The 17,198-nt window shown below is 34.4% G+C and overlaps 1 protein-coding gene across 4 annotated transcripts in view; it reads left to right on the forward strand.

The window, feature by feature from the left end:
* Positions 1 to 698: 698 nt before the first annotated feature.
* LOC100571674 overlaps positions 699 to 17,198 on the forward strand; it is a 75,185-nt gene continuing 58,685 nt past the window's right edge. For 2 of the 4 annotated variants that reach the window (XM_008183820.3, XM_003243786.4), the window contains exon 1: positions 699 to 1,212. The gene's annotated coding sequence lies outside the window, so the exon portion shown is untranslated. Of the gene's footprint in view, positions 1,213 to 12,250; positions 14,086 to 17,198 lie in introns of those variants that run through there. The other 2 variants (XM_008183821.3, XM_029490093.1) reach the window with 2 other exon arrangements.

A 17,198-nucleotide genomic window follows, 5' to 3' on the forward strand; every position in this document is an offset into this window, starting at 1 on the left:
GAAAACTTAATTATATTACACACTATTATGTCGAGTCTAGAGATATTATAACAATAACAATATAACAATGAGTGGTAACATCGATTACACCTCAAATTCGGGTTTAATTGGTCACCGAACCATATAATACACATGCGATGTATATCGTGCAGCACATCAAGACTTAGGTCTGTGGCCGGTCTGCTGCCACAAGACGTAGGTACCCATCTGATACCTTTACGTGTACCCATATAATAATATAATATTATATTATATTGTAATACTCGCGTACCCGTGTGTGTGCGCGCGCGTATGGTGTTGACCATTTTAGGAGAGACCCGCGGCGGACACGGCGGTGCGCGCGTACACACACTCGCGCGGTGTAGGTACACGCAGACACTGGCATGCACTCAGTGCCAAGTGGGCGTCGGGCGATACGGCGATATGGGGGGGAGTGTAAAAAACGCGAGGAAAAATCGTTTCCACACCGGTTTCCGCGTCGCTCTGTATATGCATGTGCACTGCGCACGCACGCGAATCGAACCGAACGAGTGCGCCAACACAAACGTACGCGTATATTATTATTATTATCATCATCGTCATCGTCATCGTAGGTATCAACGATGATAATATTATATAGTCGGCGGCGGTCTCGTCGCGTCTGCGGTGGGGACGGTGAACTCTCGCCGCCGGAGAGTGTCGCGCGCCCGGCCGGCACGCGAGACGACTCCCGGGCCGCAGTACGCGAAACACGTTCGACCGGGTCGGCGGTGGCGGACGACGCGAAAATTTTCACGACACGTGCGATTTCGAGCCTATATATGCGACGAGAACTTATATTATTATACACGTCGTTATACGAGATATCATATTATTATTGTGATATATTATTATTATTATTATTATTGCGCCCATACGCGATATAACGGATATTCGATAGTACACGAATTACGTTATAATCTGGTTACGTTCGCATAGTAAATATTATATATAGACACATTATATATGTATCGGTTTTCATAACCGTCAACAGGAATCGACGCGACGCTTTCGTTTTTTTTCTCGCCGTCATCGCGTGTTTTTTTCCGTCGTGAAAATCTCGACCGATTTTGTTTCAGTGCGATTTAAAAATAGTTTTTTTTTTAACGCCAGTTTACGAAATCCGTCTATCCGGTCACCGATATAATAATATTATACGGTCAAACCTGCGACGACAAGCTAAGACGAGACTGGGTATGTGTTTTACATATTATATTATACGGGTGTAATAGGTATATAGGTATATTATAGTAAGTAATAACTATTATATCGCGTTATACGCACATATATTATTAATTTGCACTGCCCCGTTTATCGTCGCCACCTATCGTATGTTTGTAACGGTTGTATTATTCGTTTTGACTGCACGGATATCATCGCGAGTCTTGCGATCCGCTCTCGTAATAATTGCTCTGTATATTATAACATTGTTGTGAGTGTCATTATGCGATAGGTAGTTGTAGACAACGTCATAATATTATACACGCCAATAGACGCGTTTTTAATAGCTTTTATTGTATTTTTTATTATTATACCTTCAGTCCACGGACCTGCCCGCTAGTGGACGGCGGCTGTCGGCAGCACCAGACACTCGCGTTAGTCCGACGCGACGATCCAAATTTGGAAGTAGTTTATATTCAATATATCGGTTACGTTATCGCTATACAAACAATGACCGAGTATACTTTTAAAAAAAACCGCCAGTCTTAACATTCTTGTTTACTTGAATGTGTCGATTTACATTTAAAAAAGACTTAAACTAAACACAAACTATCTACTCGTAATACATTCTAAGCAATATATATACCTATCTGTGTTTACTCTGGTTTCGGTCATTTCTTAAAAGCTATACAAACCACATCTGGAGTCTACTTTAAACATAAGAACCATCGTCCATGGCTTTGCTTTAGATTACAATAATAGTCGCCATACATTTTAAGCTCAGATAATTGTTTTGATTTGTCGGGAAATTATTGTTTTAATACACACGTTATTTCAACCTACATTAGATTCTTATTATGGCAAACGCCGATATCTCGCATTTTTCGTTATCTCAAACTGATTTGAAAAATCCTTGAAACTACCATTACACTAAAATACCATTACAATAAAACTCGATATCTTGAATTTTTCGATAGATATATCTGACTTTTTTCTGTTCTCCTTGAAATTCGCCATAACGATGGGAGTTGACTGTAGGTATTAACACTTAAATTGTATAAAATATTGATTCCTGCTTTGGTAGCTAACCACAGTGTTAGAAAATATTAATATAATTATAAATTTCCATATAAAACTTTTATACCGATCAACACAGATCTGGCTATTGGCTACTCTTATAATTAAATTAATAGTTTTAATTATTCGATTTAAATACAAGTTTATTATCATTTATCATAATACATACAAATGTATTTATCTAGTTAAGTGATAAAATCGTATAATAAGAGCCGATTGTAATAATAGGTACATAATTCCATCTTGTCCTTAAGACGTAATATGCTGTAAATACTACTAAAGTCAACGAAGAACACTGATCATAAAAATTTATTTTAATACCAAACCCTTCAAAAATGTCAAAACATAACGTATTTACTGTCACTTTTTAAAATATATTTACATCAAATCGTGTGTGGCCCGTCAACCATTCAATATTTGAATTGTATTTTCGGATTTTTAGATATTGATTGTTTAAAATCCTAATGGGCATAACAAATAAAACGGTCAGTTGACTTTCTGATCTACTCATCGTAATGCAGAACCATACATTATACATTTTAACTATACATTATCTGGTATAGTCGGTCTCCAGATATTGTATACAAAACAACATAGGTACGTCACACGAAAATAACCGTCGAGGTATCTTAAGTGGTTTAAAAAAACAGCACGTGGGTTTTCGAACAAGACAAACAACATAATATTATGATGCATAATAATATGTTATATGGCCCTGATGATGAATTTCATAATAATATACGATATTATTATTATAATAAATGTTACCCAGACATATTATTTCGGAAATTAATTTAGATCGGATAAAATAATAAATGATAAATATGTGAATCATTTAAAACTATAGTTTGCTTGTATAACTATTGCTGAACAACTTTTCAGTTACATCCACGGACGGTTTAAAGTTGTTATATGTATTGCATTTTATATAGTTATATTCTGTATATTCTGTGAGTTAGTGTCATCGACCTAGTAATATCCACCACGGAAAACCTATATCAACACGGCCATATGGTTAAACATACCAAAAAAAAATAGTCTTTCTTCTAATTGTTTAGTATGTTATTATTGTTTCGATAATTTTGTACAGCATCCATTGTCGAAGTGATGCTGTACCCACGCCACACACATTTCGGAAGTGGTATTTCCATCGCTCACATGAGTATCCCGGTACGGGTGTAGGTTGATGTTCATACAAAAACTTGCGTAACACACACTTTATTTTTAATCTTCCTCCGTCATCATTTTTTTATTATGATTATAATTATTATTTTTCGGCGACTTTTGGTCTCCCGTCTGTTGTGTGTATACCTACCTCGGATCCGTTCGGTTTTTGTTCTCGGCGCCAAACGCGCGGGACGGACAAAGCGCCGATGAAAGCTACGTAAAAAACAGGCCCGTAATCTTTTACACACGCACATGGAAAAGCCCAGTAGTGGGTACTGCAGATTGAGTGATGACTGTAACTAAAAAGATTATTTATGATTTCAACCAGCTATGTCACGTATTGTAACATACATGATACAGTAGGTATTATATTATATAGTGGCTAGCGCATTCGATCAGGACAAAATACACTGGCCACTAACATAAAAAAAAATAACGTCTCGAAAACAGGATTGCATGACGGGTATCTTCAACCTCTAAATGGCGTACAGTATGTTCTTAACATTGGTCGACTTCACTCTATTTATGTATTAGATAGATAGATAGATATTATTATTATTAACTATGTATTTTTCCCCTGATATTGATTCGAATAATTTGTCTGAACATTTAACGGTCTGTTTAAAACCCATTTGAAAATCATTATTGTTAATTGTACGCTTATTTAAAGTTAACAATGTATATCACTGAATACAAATAAGAAATTGTTCAATTGTGTTTAGTAGCAGGTACCCACGTTTTTAACACAACCAGTTGGACAATAAAATTTGTTCTTCTATATAATAGCACAATGAACTGAGTAATTTTACATAACTCAATCCCCGCGCTGCAGCAGACTCTCTGAGTCGTACAATATTTGGTTTTTTTTTTCGTGTACAGTTGTTACGGTTTAGTTTTTTAATTTATTTACTATTAACGAGAAAGCGTTGAAAATATTATTACCTGTCATTTGGTGAACTCAGCTTACAAGACGTCGCAAAAATATAGATGACGAATTTCGCGAAGGACATTCCTCGCTATAACCCTGAACCGTCCAATAAACACGCGACTTTATTTTTCTCTCAGTTTTTATCTCGATTGTCTCGCTTCGAGAAAAGTGTGTGGAATCGCAATTTTATTATTTTGTTTTTTATTTTCCAAGGACATATCAGAATCTAAGATTTTACCGTAACTAATATTCCTCACTGGTGACGGAATATTTTAGATGCGCCTTTTTTTAATAACTCGTCACTCGAACGTAATAATGGAAGAAAAAATTGAATAAGTATTTATCGAGATGAACCGTCGACGGTCTTTGATTTCGATATTCACGAGTCTATAGGCGGACAAGGTTCGAGGAGGGCGTTATTATGTACCTACCTATGTAAGTTAACTAGTGTGCATCATGTGTGAGTAGTCGGTCGTCGGTGGGCAATGAGAGGAGATTATTAAATTATTATTATATAGCTATACAGTATACACTATATAATATCCGTCACCCGCGTGTGATCGCGAGTTCGTATATATAAAAGAACCAACGGACCATTTACATGATGTACATATACCTATATAATATTAATATAATATAAAATGTATATTCACGACACGAGAAAGGCCGTGTTGCACAATTCGTGATTCGGGCGCACGGGAAGTCGGAAAGCATCACGAAAACGTTTCTTTGGGGATTTCACCATCGTCGCCCGGGCCAGACGCGTGCGGGCAATAATATAATATAAATTATAAATACACAATATTATATTGCGCGTATTACTTTGTCCGAACAGTCTCCATATAGATGCGAACGCGTGCCGGTAATACGATATAGGACGATAATTGTTGTTATCACAGTCGTATCTACTTATTGTACATTGTAACGGACGAGAGTTATACTTCGCGACGCTTTCCCCGTTGCAGCAGACGTTTCGCCCGCACACGAGACCAGCGACATCCGCAAAACAGCCACAGTATTTTTCCGCCCACGCGTCACCCCGCGCACTATGGCTGCACCTGGCATGTGCATATAATAAACGCGTGTGAGATTGTCATCTCGAACGGACCGTGGCCTCAGGACTTGCACGAGCCATTCGGAATGCGTATATAGGTATATGCGGTTGCAGTCGTTGCGTTGCGGTCTATACCTTTACTGTATTATGTATGGTATGGTATAGTAGTGTTTGCGCGTACAAAGTTTGCCGAGTTAGCACGGTCGCATTCTTTAATAATATTGTAATAATACGACGTACAATAATAATATAACACGTTATTATAATATAATAATCGTCAGTGGCGACAAAATATGGGCCAAAAATCAAAATTTTCAACAACCCCCCAGCCCCAACAAATATCTAAAAAATCTAAGGGTGTTTTATACCTCTGTTTCATTCATTATATTACACTTTTTTTTATCAAGTACACCAACTAATAGACTATATTCGTAGGTACCTATTATAATATATAAGTACATATTATATTGAGTGAAACCGTCACAGACCTCAAGACTTTATATGTGACCACTTTTAATACTATAAGTAAAATCCGCATTAAGACTTAAATTGTTCGTAAAAATTTGAATTTCCAGTGCGTTATAATTCTAATTTTAATTCACTCACCATATAAACATCATGGACATAATATTGAGTTAATAACATATTATTTACACTCATGCAAGCTATTAGTTACTACACAATCAATATTGTAGACAACGTGACAACTAAATTTTAAGTGTATTTAAAATTAAAAAAAAATTTTTTTCATCGTGCACTTCGGTTCTCCTAGTAACCAAGTCCAGGTAAAAATGTAAAACTATACCATAATATATCCGATCTATTCCGGTTATATCACTGTACCAGGTTATATTAATGTTCCGGTACTACAAAATTCAATAGAAAATTGCAGTTAAAAGGCAGCAACAATATGTTTTTATCATGAAAATCGAGTTATTTGACCGTGTATATTCACGTTTTATCTAAAATAGTACCTACCTATCTATTGGAATCTTCGGTACGAGTGTATGATGACTTCTGTAACTATATATTGAATATTAATTTATTATTTTTTACAACCAATATCCAGGTATCGATCCACCCTCGTCTGCACGAGATTGGAAGCATAATATTATTATTTAGTATTACATTTTGTTTTTGCCATCCGCCGTGAGATTTAAGAAATATAGTGTCTCTCAATATATATATAGGGCGTCCGCGACATTTTTTTAATTGTATTGAGAACCATTGTGGACAACGCGATCTTTTTTGAGCTGTTTCATCGGACCGTGAGTCATGTCACTGCGTGTGTGTGGCGCGTATATGTATGTGTGTTTGCGGCACGTCATCGCCGTTAATGACCTCTGCGCGTAAGTTCAACGTATGAATGCAAATTTGCTCCGATTCTGTTATTTGTTATATTTTATTTTTATTGTTATTATACTTCATTTTTATTTTTATGCGATTCTTGTGATGGGATTTTATACATATACGCATATATAATATATCATTGTTGTTAATATTATTACCTACCTATTATTATTGTTATTGTTGTACACATTATTATTATATTATATTATTATTATTATTGCAGCGATGTGATTTCACCGTTGAATTTGATTATCATTATTTATTAATATTATTACCATCCACTTCAAACCGAGCACTCAGCCGAGACGTTTATTTTACCGCTCAAATAACTATAATACTATGTTGGCTATACCCGAATTACTAACAGGAAACTGGAATTATAACGTTATTAGCGATTCTGCGTGCACGATTCGCGTAGTTTTCATGTTTGGAATTTCGTATTTGACGTATAATTCCACTACGTTTTGGTAATTTGTTTTGTAACCATCCAGTGATGTGTATTTCTAGAAGCTCTAGGACGAGCCTCGGGCATAATGATATGTTATAATATAAAATAAAACTAATAATACTATAATATCGAAATCGGTATTTATGATTTTAACTGAATTGAATCATATATTAAGTTTGGATATTATGATTGTTATATTCAGTTTCATTAATATACCGTTAGAGTTAGTTGTTAACAGTTCAAAACTAAGAGACAATTAAACGGGTAGAAAGATTTGATATATTTTTTTAAATATTTGGAAATTACTTGAAATATCACGATTTGATAATTTTGTAATTTTTTTAACATAATATTATTTATTGCAATTATGTGCTTATCTACATCACTGAAAACTTATTTAATTTAAATAATTGTTGTAAATAGTTGAAATGCGATTCTCGTTAGTCGTTATTAGGATTGTAATATCACCGTGCTTTAATCAAATTGCAGCTATATAATTTTACTCAGGGACCAATTGCGGCAGAACAGTATAGGATATGCGGAAAGGACAAATTGTATTATTATAATGGCCGACGACTGTATGTACGTACAGTAAAATATTACACAATATCATAACAAATAAACGACAGCCCAATTTACAAGGATAATATTATTATGTAAATAAATATATGAAAAGCACACTACTCGACATTCGACGAGTTTAAATAGTAATAATAACAATGATCAACGTGTATACTATTATATTCTATGAACATAGGGCCCGGATTTCTATGTAAAGTGCACATTTTGGGGGGGATGCCATTGGACAATGCTTTACATGTACCTACATAATTAATTTCATGTACTTAACATAGATACTACGAAACTTTTTTTTGCATTTTTCCACGTACCTAACTCCATTTTTAAATCCTTTATTTTTGTGTACAATTGTATTAATTTTCGGTGCATAATGCATATTAATACATTCTAAGAGCTTTCAGTATAAATTAGGAAATATTATTTTCATAATATTTGAATTAATAGATTTTAGGTAAGTATTTTTATCCATACAAAATGTCAATCGTTCTATCAATGAATGCGATACCTAACGATTTATCTACAGCGGTTTTTGAATGTGATATGTTACCAGTACTCAAACAATTAATAACAATTTATACTAGTTGGTCAGTCGATGTTACATCTTTAATCGTGATTGAGTTTATTTCGTGTATACTGTTTATTTATTATGCGATTATGGATGCCAAAATTGGTATTATTTAGACTAGATTAGGTTTAGATTAGTTTAGTTAGTAAGATAAAGAATTGTTAAAACGCTGAACATTTTATCATATTTCACTCACTTGCGTATTTATCAAAACAATTTGAGTAATTTTTTAATGATATTATAATATTACAGTGAGAAGGCATTTTTGGTTATTTTATAGAGCATTTTTAATAGTCTAGACATTTAAATCTAGGCCCTATCGTTACTATAGGTAAATAATAAAAAGAGGCTCAATCTCCGTCCACTACATCATTATCTGTCCTTAAAATAGAGTATATCACCCGACTGTAGTGTATAGGTACGCAAATATTATACATCATAATGTGGTAGCGATTAAACACAAAACTCGTCTCGCTATTTAATATTGTACCATATAAGATTGTGTTAACATACATACGTGTCGAAAATTGTATCGATATAGTGCGGGCGCACGCGACAATGTCTCGTCGGCAAGACCTCGAAAACTAGGTCAGTGTGTCTGCTGCTGCCGCTCGTTTATATTATTATTATGTGTATGGTCAGTCGTTATGTTTATTTCGCGCGCATACCTATTATACCCATACGATAATAACATAATAATCGTAATTCGTAATAATAATAATAATAAAACCGATACGCCCTACGACACGACCGGGTCCGTCGTCCCCGCAAAACATAATTATAGTAAGGATATAATAATAATATCATAATAATAATTATCATGTTGGATTGCCGCTAAAATAATATCGTCGACATTATGCGATGTCGTATAATATTATTATGGTGTATACTATTTGTATATCAATATGTGTAGTTTTTGTAGGTATATACCATACCTACCATAATATTATGTTAAATACCTATACTACGTATCGTCGCGATCGAACCGGGTGAAGTCTGCTGCGGACAGACGAAAAGCAGTGTATAGGTCCCACGTAACGTGCGTAGGACCCACGTCTCCAGCCGGTGCCCGCGTCACATTATTTTTCGTAAATTTTTTTTATTTTATCACACAGACACCCGTCGGCTGCGGGCCAAATTTCGTATATTGCATCCGAACCGGGTGTGCACGATCGCTGACAGATGAACGTTTATATTATAACATTGTATCGACTTATGCGCGCGTATTATACCTGTACAATATATATATAGTGTGTGATAATAATACGTGTATGTGATATACCCGCCAGGCGTCTGCATTAAGCCCAACGCACGTGCGTTGGGTGGTCGGAGGGGGAAAATCAAACGCCGTGGGTGAAACGTCCAACTATCGCCAGCCACGACCTCTTCGCGTGATGTGTGTATAATATAGGCCGAGATACGTGATATTAATTTAATACATAACGCATGCGGATCGCGCGCACTGTTTATGTTATGTATTTCGCCGTAGGTAGGTAGGTGCTTGGAATGTAATATATTATTATGAATAAAAACGTTTTCGATTTTCGAAGCTTTTCTGCGAGACGAACGTCGTAAGTACATCATTATAGTCGCCGAGCGTACCACATCGTATATACCTAAGATAAAACCGTAGAATAATAACTTGGTATAATATTATGTAGAATTCGGTTCATCAAATTAAAAAAATTGAGGTTTCTGCAGTTTTATGTGTATGGTGATAAATATTCATAACTTAAGACTGAAAATAAATTATACTTCTAATTTATTTAAATATTATTATTTTCTTAATTATTATCAAATTGAAAACATGTTTTATTATTGTCGTACAACTAAAATACATACAATTTACCTATATATAATATATGTATAATGTATATATCGAGGATTTACGACTGATATATATTATCAGTTATTATTAGATTGAAATCGTGATAAGTTTTCAGCACTCTAAATAATTAAATGTAAGGGTTCCGGCGAAGTATCGGTTCCAGCCCCCAGCGAGAAAGATCTACTCTCCGGATTTCGAAACCGATTTATTGACGGTTGGTCGGCCGAGGTGTACATATATATACTAAATTCAGCATTGTAATATCGCGTATTGTTTGGGCAATAATAATGTTTTGGCAGCATTTTATTTGTATGTTTTCGCGCCATTGAGACGCGCTTGGAAATCGATGATATACCGCGGGCTTTCCTTTTATAATATTTTATATCTTAATATAATATAATATATAATAATAATATGCGCACTCTTGTGTTTTGCGTGCCCTTGAAAGGTAAATAGGTTTTTGAAAATTAATTTCGTACCCTCAACAAATGTTCGTCCGCTCGCCCGTATTGTTTGCACTCAATGTCAGCAGTCTGTCGAATGCATTATTCTTATTATTATTGTTATTATGGCGGTTCTTTAGTACAACCGTGTGTGTGTTTAATAAACATTCACCAATTATTTTAAAACGACAAAGCACATACAACACACTGTATAATACTATAATGAGTAGGTAATGACATATCAAATATAAATTATATTATATTAATTATTAATTTTACGTAGATTATAGTTATACATGATTTAATTATTATTGCTACCTTGTTTATATTATATTGATCTTGTTTTGCGTGACTATACTGCAGTGTCTGATATCCGAAAGAACATTATGTCTCGATTAATTATTGTTGTTTTATTTTTGACATTCCACCAATTCGACGCCATCCGATCACTTTAGAAATGTTTGACATAATATTATGTCCAAAATGTTAAATATGATGATTATTGGACTATTTACGATGACGTTTAAGGATCGTGCGGAACATTAATGCTACATACGCGTGAAGAAGAATTGTTGCCACCAATAGATTTTCATATTATTTGCAAACCTATATAATACCTTGACAATATTATATTATTATTATTGCTATAGTGGCCCGGTGTTTTAAGACGTTTTTCGTGTAAAAAAACAAGACATGTGTGATTAATAGCACAAGTATCGTTATGCAGACGACAAACCTTCGCCTACGCAGAGTACCTACCTCCTAATTCTCCCGTTCCTCCTCTCGGTGCTGCAGAAAAATTGCACCGTGGTGTCAGTGGTGGACCCGATCACCGCATAATTTTCGTCCGACATGCGGCTACGAAAACTCTTAATTTATCGTTCGATTTGAATGTCAACCAGACTGCCAGATTTTGCAACTGTACAACACTTACATGCGCACACGAGTAGCTGGATAGAGAGCGTAATTTATTATAATGAACACTAAGCCATTGATCACGTCAATAATAGTAGGCACTACGAAGATTTCGAAATCGTAATATTATGTATACAATGCTTTTTTTCATTTTTGCTCACATATTCTTTCACTTTTTATCCCGCCAATAAATTGACACGCTGGAACATGCAAGAGGTCGTGGAAAGTAGCAAAAAAAAAAAAATAAATAAATAAATAAAACACTTTTACACAAAAACAAGAGATGAAGAAATAAGAATATTTTGATTACCATTCGTGGGTTAGTATATACCTATACTATATAGATACCTATAGTATATATATTATATTGTATATTAATGTGGCCGCCGAAAGATTATCTAGAACAATTTCATATTAAATAAACGCCTTGCTTCTATGTACTAATATTATTATTATATTATCTTTATAGTAAGTCGTTTATCGTTTATCTCGTTAAATTAATTAAACTCAACTAAACGCAAATACCGTGTTTTTGTTAAAAACATTTCAGAAAAACAATTTTTGCCCGGTTCAAGCATAAAAAGATATATAATATAATATATTATGTTGTATTATTTATTATAAAGCAATATGAGTTCACAAATAATCATAATATAGTAAACTTTCAAATTTAAATAATATATAATATTATAGTATAGTATAGTATAATATAGTATTAACATATTATGTGTATGTAGATAAGTAGATTATCAAAGAACGTCCATTTATATAAGACTACATTAGGCTGATCATGGCAGATTATTTTAGAGCATTTTATAATTCATAGGTACATGAGTGTTCTACGTGGACGCGAAAAATACGTGAACGACTTTTCGGAGTGCATGGTTATACCTATATATATATATATTATATATATATAGACAATTTGAAATATGTACAATTGCATTGATTATAAATCCTCATATTACTATTATTACTATATGCATTTACGATTGGAATATGGTATAACTCGGCGATTGAATACGCTTCGCAGGAAAAAAAAATAGCAATCAAACGTCATTGGCTAAAAGAAAAATATTTAAAAAAAATAAAAAACACATGTCGACGAGCAACAACCGCCTACGGTCATGAGTTGTGTCGTAAATCGAGTATGCAATCGCGGAACTCTCCACGCGGCATCCGTCTAGTGATATAGGTACGTTTATCGTATATATAAGACTCTAACGGTACCAAAGGCACTATAGCTTTAATATATAATATTATGTTTTATATCTCAAACGCATTGCACAATAGGGTGTTTGCGCATATATAATTGAAGGGTATACGAGATGAGATGTCTGCTATACGTAACACAAGATGCGTGTAACGAACTTCGTGTACCGCTTTATTTATATATTATTACTATCAAATCGTTCAATGTGAATCTGCTCGGATGAGACACGAACGACGACCGGGGACTACGCGAACACACGGTAGAATAAGCGCAAATGCTGATTAGTTATCGCGGTGTAGTTTTATAATATAACATTATAATAGGCGTACATCCACCTATGGACGATGTGGGCATTTCCGTTATCACGATACTGACGGTCGGTGGACCGTTTCAACGACGAAATTAATTATCATACGATATGCGTAATATGCGCTTTTGCACAACGAAATAGATACGCGATCCGCAACTGCAGCTTGTTTAAAACCTAAATATATTACATAGGTACATATACTACATAATATAGTAGATTCGTATGCACGATAAATCAATATAGGTACCTATATACAGTAGTAACGAGTACCTATTGTAGACCTCTCACGAAAAACAACGTCGGTCAAAATTAAATTGTGGATTATTACTCTTCGTGTTCGGAGCGGTCCAATCGTGAAACTTGGGCTGAAAATTGTAAAACGCGTTTTCATCGGCACACAATGTAGATAAGTTTTGACAGCTTATAAAATTACGCGATAACAGTTCTGTTTTACGCGTAGGTACAATCGTTTAAAAAAAAAAAACCATAAACCGTAAAACGGACCTAACAAATTCGGACAATCGTATCGAGTACGGACACTATGGTAAATTATGAGCACCCTATTTTTATATTATAATAATAATAGTTGCGTCGGTCGGACGTCGTCGTCGTCGTGTGAATCATTGTAATTTGTAGATCCAATTCGCATCTTTAGTAATTTATATAATGGCTTTAATCCGTTCTACACGGTGGATGACGGTCGACTAAGAATAGACTTAGAAAGAGAGAGAGAAAAAAAATAATAAACAGCTGGATTAACCGTCTAGTCCGTCCCGGGCGCGATGCCCTAAAGTGCATTCGACCGAATCAAGTGACACCTACACCCACGCTGTTTCACTCTCTCTCTCTCCATCCATCACTATCTCTCTCTCTCTCTCTCTCTCTTCCACGCACACACACGCAGACACCATGAAAAATCGTAACCGGCACTATATAATAACGCGTCGAACAGTAAAGATCGATCCGGGGCAACTACAAACCAGCGTGACCTGAAGCTCTGTAATAATATTGCTCCAATTATTGTCCTGGGTACGTACATTTTGATGTTTTTGTTATTATTATCATTATTATTATGATCATAGTACTCGCGAAAATATAATAGACGGCCTTGTCGGAGAGAGCACGTCTCACGTGTTCGTAAAACGTCTTATCGACGGAAACGCATTTGTCTCGTGCGATTCGTAAATATTATATTACACGACGACGACGACGAACGAATAAAATATTTTATATTATTGTAATCCATCGATTTCATCATTCGCCGAGTTGCCTCTAACGACCTACGGGCTACGAGCCTACAACGTACGCGGACAACAGTTGTTGTTTGTCGTCGTCGTCGGTCGCACACTCGCACGTGCAGGTAACGAAATAATATGAACGATCTCGATGAAACCACTCGTTAAACTTTCGTGATGTCACTGACATAAGTGTGCCGGACCCACGAGGTTCTGTAGCACACTGCAACTTGCTAGTATACTTAAAAATATCATGTAGTACATCACCATTCACCAACTACCGAAGTATTCAAGTCGATCTAACAAGAATTATATTATCGTATCGCCTCGTCTGGTATATGTTCACATAATATTATATTATTATGTATAACAGATAATAAGTAAATCGAAGTGTTAGAAAATTGTTTTTCCAAAAAACACGTTAAGCCTATAATACTTGAATAATATTTATGAGTTTGTTTACAACAGCGTTTGCAAACAGGCAATCATAATATTGGAAAAGTTTAAAATACTACTATCAAAAATAATTACGTACGAATTTCGTTTTCGAAAACGTTTAAAAATGATATCGTAAAACTGATATTATAAATTTTAACTTTAGACAGTTTCTATAATACGAGCGCAATATAGTCAGAAATATTAACGATAATCTTAAAAACACCGTTAAGAAAGACTTATTGGACCTTGGACATAATATTGTTTTGTATATTATAACATTATAATATTATGTACGCTTGAGCTAAGGAAAAAAATAATAGTCGCGATTATTTCGACAACCGGACGTAATAATCGCGGGGGACTCGATGCGATTCTTCACCGTCTGTATTTTGAAAGTTTTGACGCCCCCGAAACGTTTCGACGAAAACGAAACGTTACGAAATCAGCGGACGATGACGACGTGCGACGCGTAGAGGCACCTTGAAAATCACTTTCGAACGTTATTGTCGTTATTTACTCATTCCGCGCGGATGTCATTCATCGTCGGAATGTTTACGACCAGTGTGTAGTGTATGCGTGTGTGCAGCTTATTATAATAATATATAATAAAACCTAAAGGTATATACACGATGACACAATCATAACTACGGCCCGGTCAGCTTATAGGTTTCCGTCAGTTTCCATTAATATAGTAGCATGATAATAATATGTTTTTGCGACGGCGCGAATTCGACTGCAGCTTGTATAATTATTACGGTCAGCGGTTATGTTGTATACATTATAATAATTTTAACAGCAACCACATAATACATACCGAAATATGGTATGTGGGAATAAAGCGACAGTTAAAAAAAAACGAAAAAATCAGCAGACATTTTTGAGAAAAATGTGTAGATTTGCAAGAGTTGAAGTTATATATTTTCTTGGCGTATTATATAGTAATGTAAAATAATGTAATATATTGTGTGTGCTAGATAGCAAATTCATATCAACTACCACCTACCTATCAGTCGTCAGATGCATCTTGTCGACATTCGGAAAATAAATATTATATTCACATATTATTATATTATTTATTGTAATAACTTATAATTATTAAAGCTATGATTTATATGCAGTTTAAAGCGTGCCATTTTATTATCTATAGGCTATAACATATTTAATTATATTATGCGTATATGCACATAAATTTACGAATATAATATGCAGCACAAAAAAAAAGTTGTACAATTTAAAAAGGTATGAAGTGGTATTTTAATATTAGTATAGGTATTATTTTAACATTTTATATCCATCGGTACTGGGCAGTAAAAATATGTTATTTAATGAATCAATTTGTTTGCGTACATATATATCTACCACTGGTTTTCATAATTTTATATTTTCAATACGCGATTGCCGACGATACCCGCAACCTGCGGTATGGTATAGCGGCAAACTTGTAGGTATATCTGATTTTACCTAACCAGCTAGGCCATATAGATAATATGTTAAGACTAATGTTATTACCGCGATGGCATGTGACTGATAATAGCCAAATGTTGCATTACCATTTAACACTTACATCACATAAATATAGATAGTCTCGATTTTGATTTTAAAAAGTGATATTATTTTATAATTTTCAATATATAATACTATTTTTACTAATTTGTTTACTCGCAGATACGCGCGATCGTTGTCAAACACGCTAAATTGGGTAAGTGTTCTTAATGGATTCTAACCTGTGCGTATAATATAGTTCGTTAAGATCATTGACAAAGGTCCATTTTAATGTGCGAACGGGAAATAAGTCCATGACGTACGTGCTATATATAATATATATTATATATATATTATGCGATTGCGTATTCTACAAATCTCCAGACCCTTTAATAATATTATTCACTAGCCATACCTATTTACATTCGTCACGGCGACACGCAAATGTTAATATGATATTATACGTACCTACAAAAAAAAATCGACTTTGCATCGTAATATCGTTAATATTTTTGAGTCACGTTCGGCGTATTAACACAATAAAATATACGCGGTCATGAACGAAATCGAGGTTATTAAAATACGTAGGTACAACCTACCTATATATTATATGCGAATATATGCGTGTAATATATTAATATGGTACCTATTTAGAATTTTTTTTTAATGGCCGAGCGCGTTACATCATTGTCGCGAAGACATTATAGTATAGTTGTATAGTATAATTCTATAGTTAGGCACTTGTCGATTTGATACATTATGCGAAGCATATATTAATAATATTATTATTCGTCTATAACATTATTCGGATGGTTTTTCGGAAATTGACAAACGAATAATAACCACGAGTTTATGTTGTACACTAAACCTTTTAACCGGTAATTTTTCTATTAGTAAGCGCGAAAAAATTCAACGACTCGTAGGCGTACCTATGTGTCAGATTTGCATAGGTACACAATATAGTTATATTATAATTTATATGATACC

This window comes from Acyrthosiphon pisum, chromosome A2 (genome assembly GCF_005508785.2).
Source record: "Acyrthosiphon pisum isolate AL4f chromosome A2, pea_aphid_22Mar2018_4r6ur, whole genome shotgun sequence".
Lineage (NCBI taxonomy): Eukaryota > Metazoa > Arthropoda > Insecta > Hemiptera > Aphididae > Acyrthosiphon > Acyrthosiphon pisum.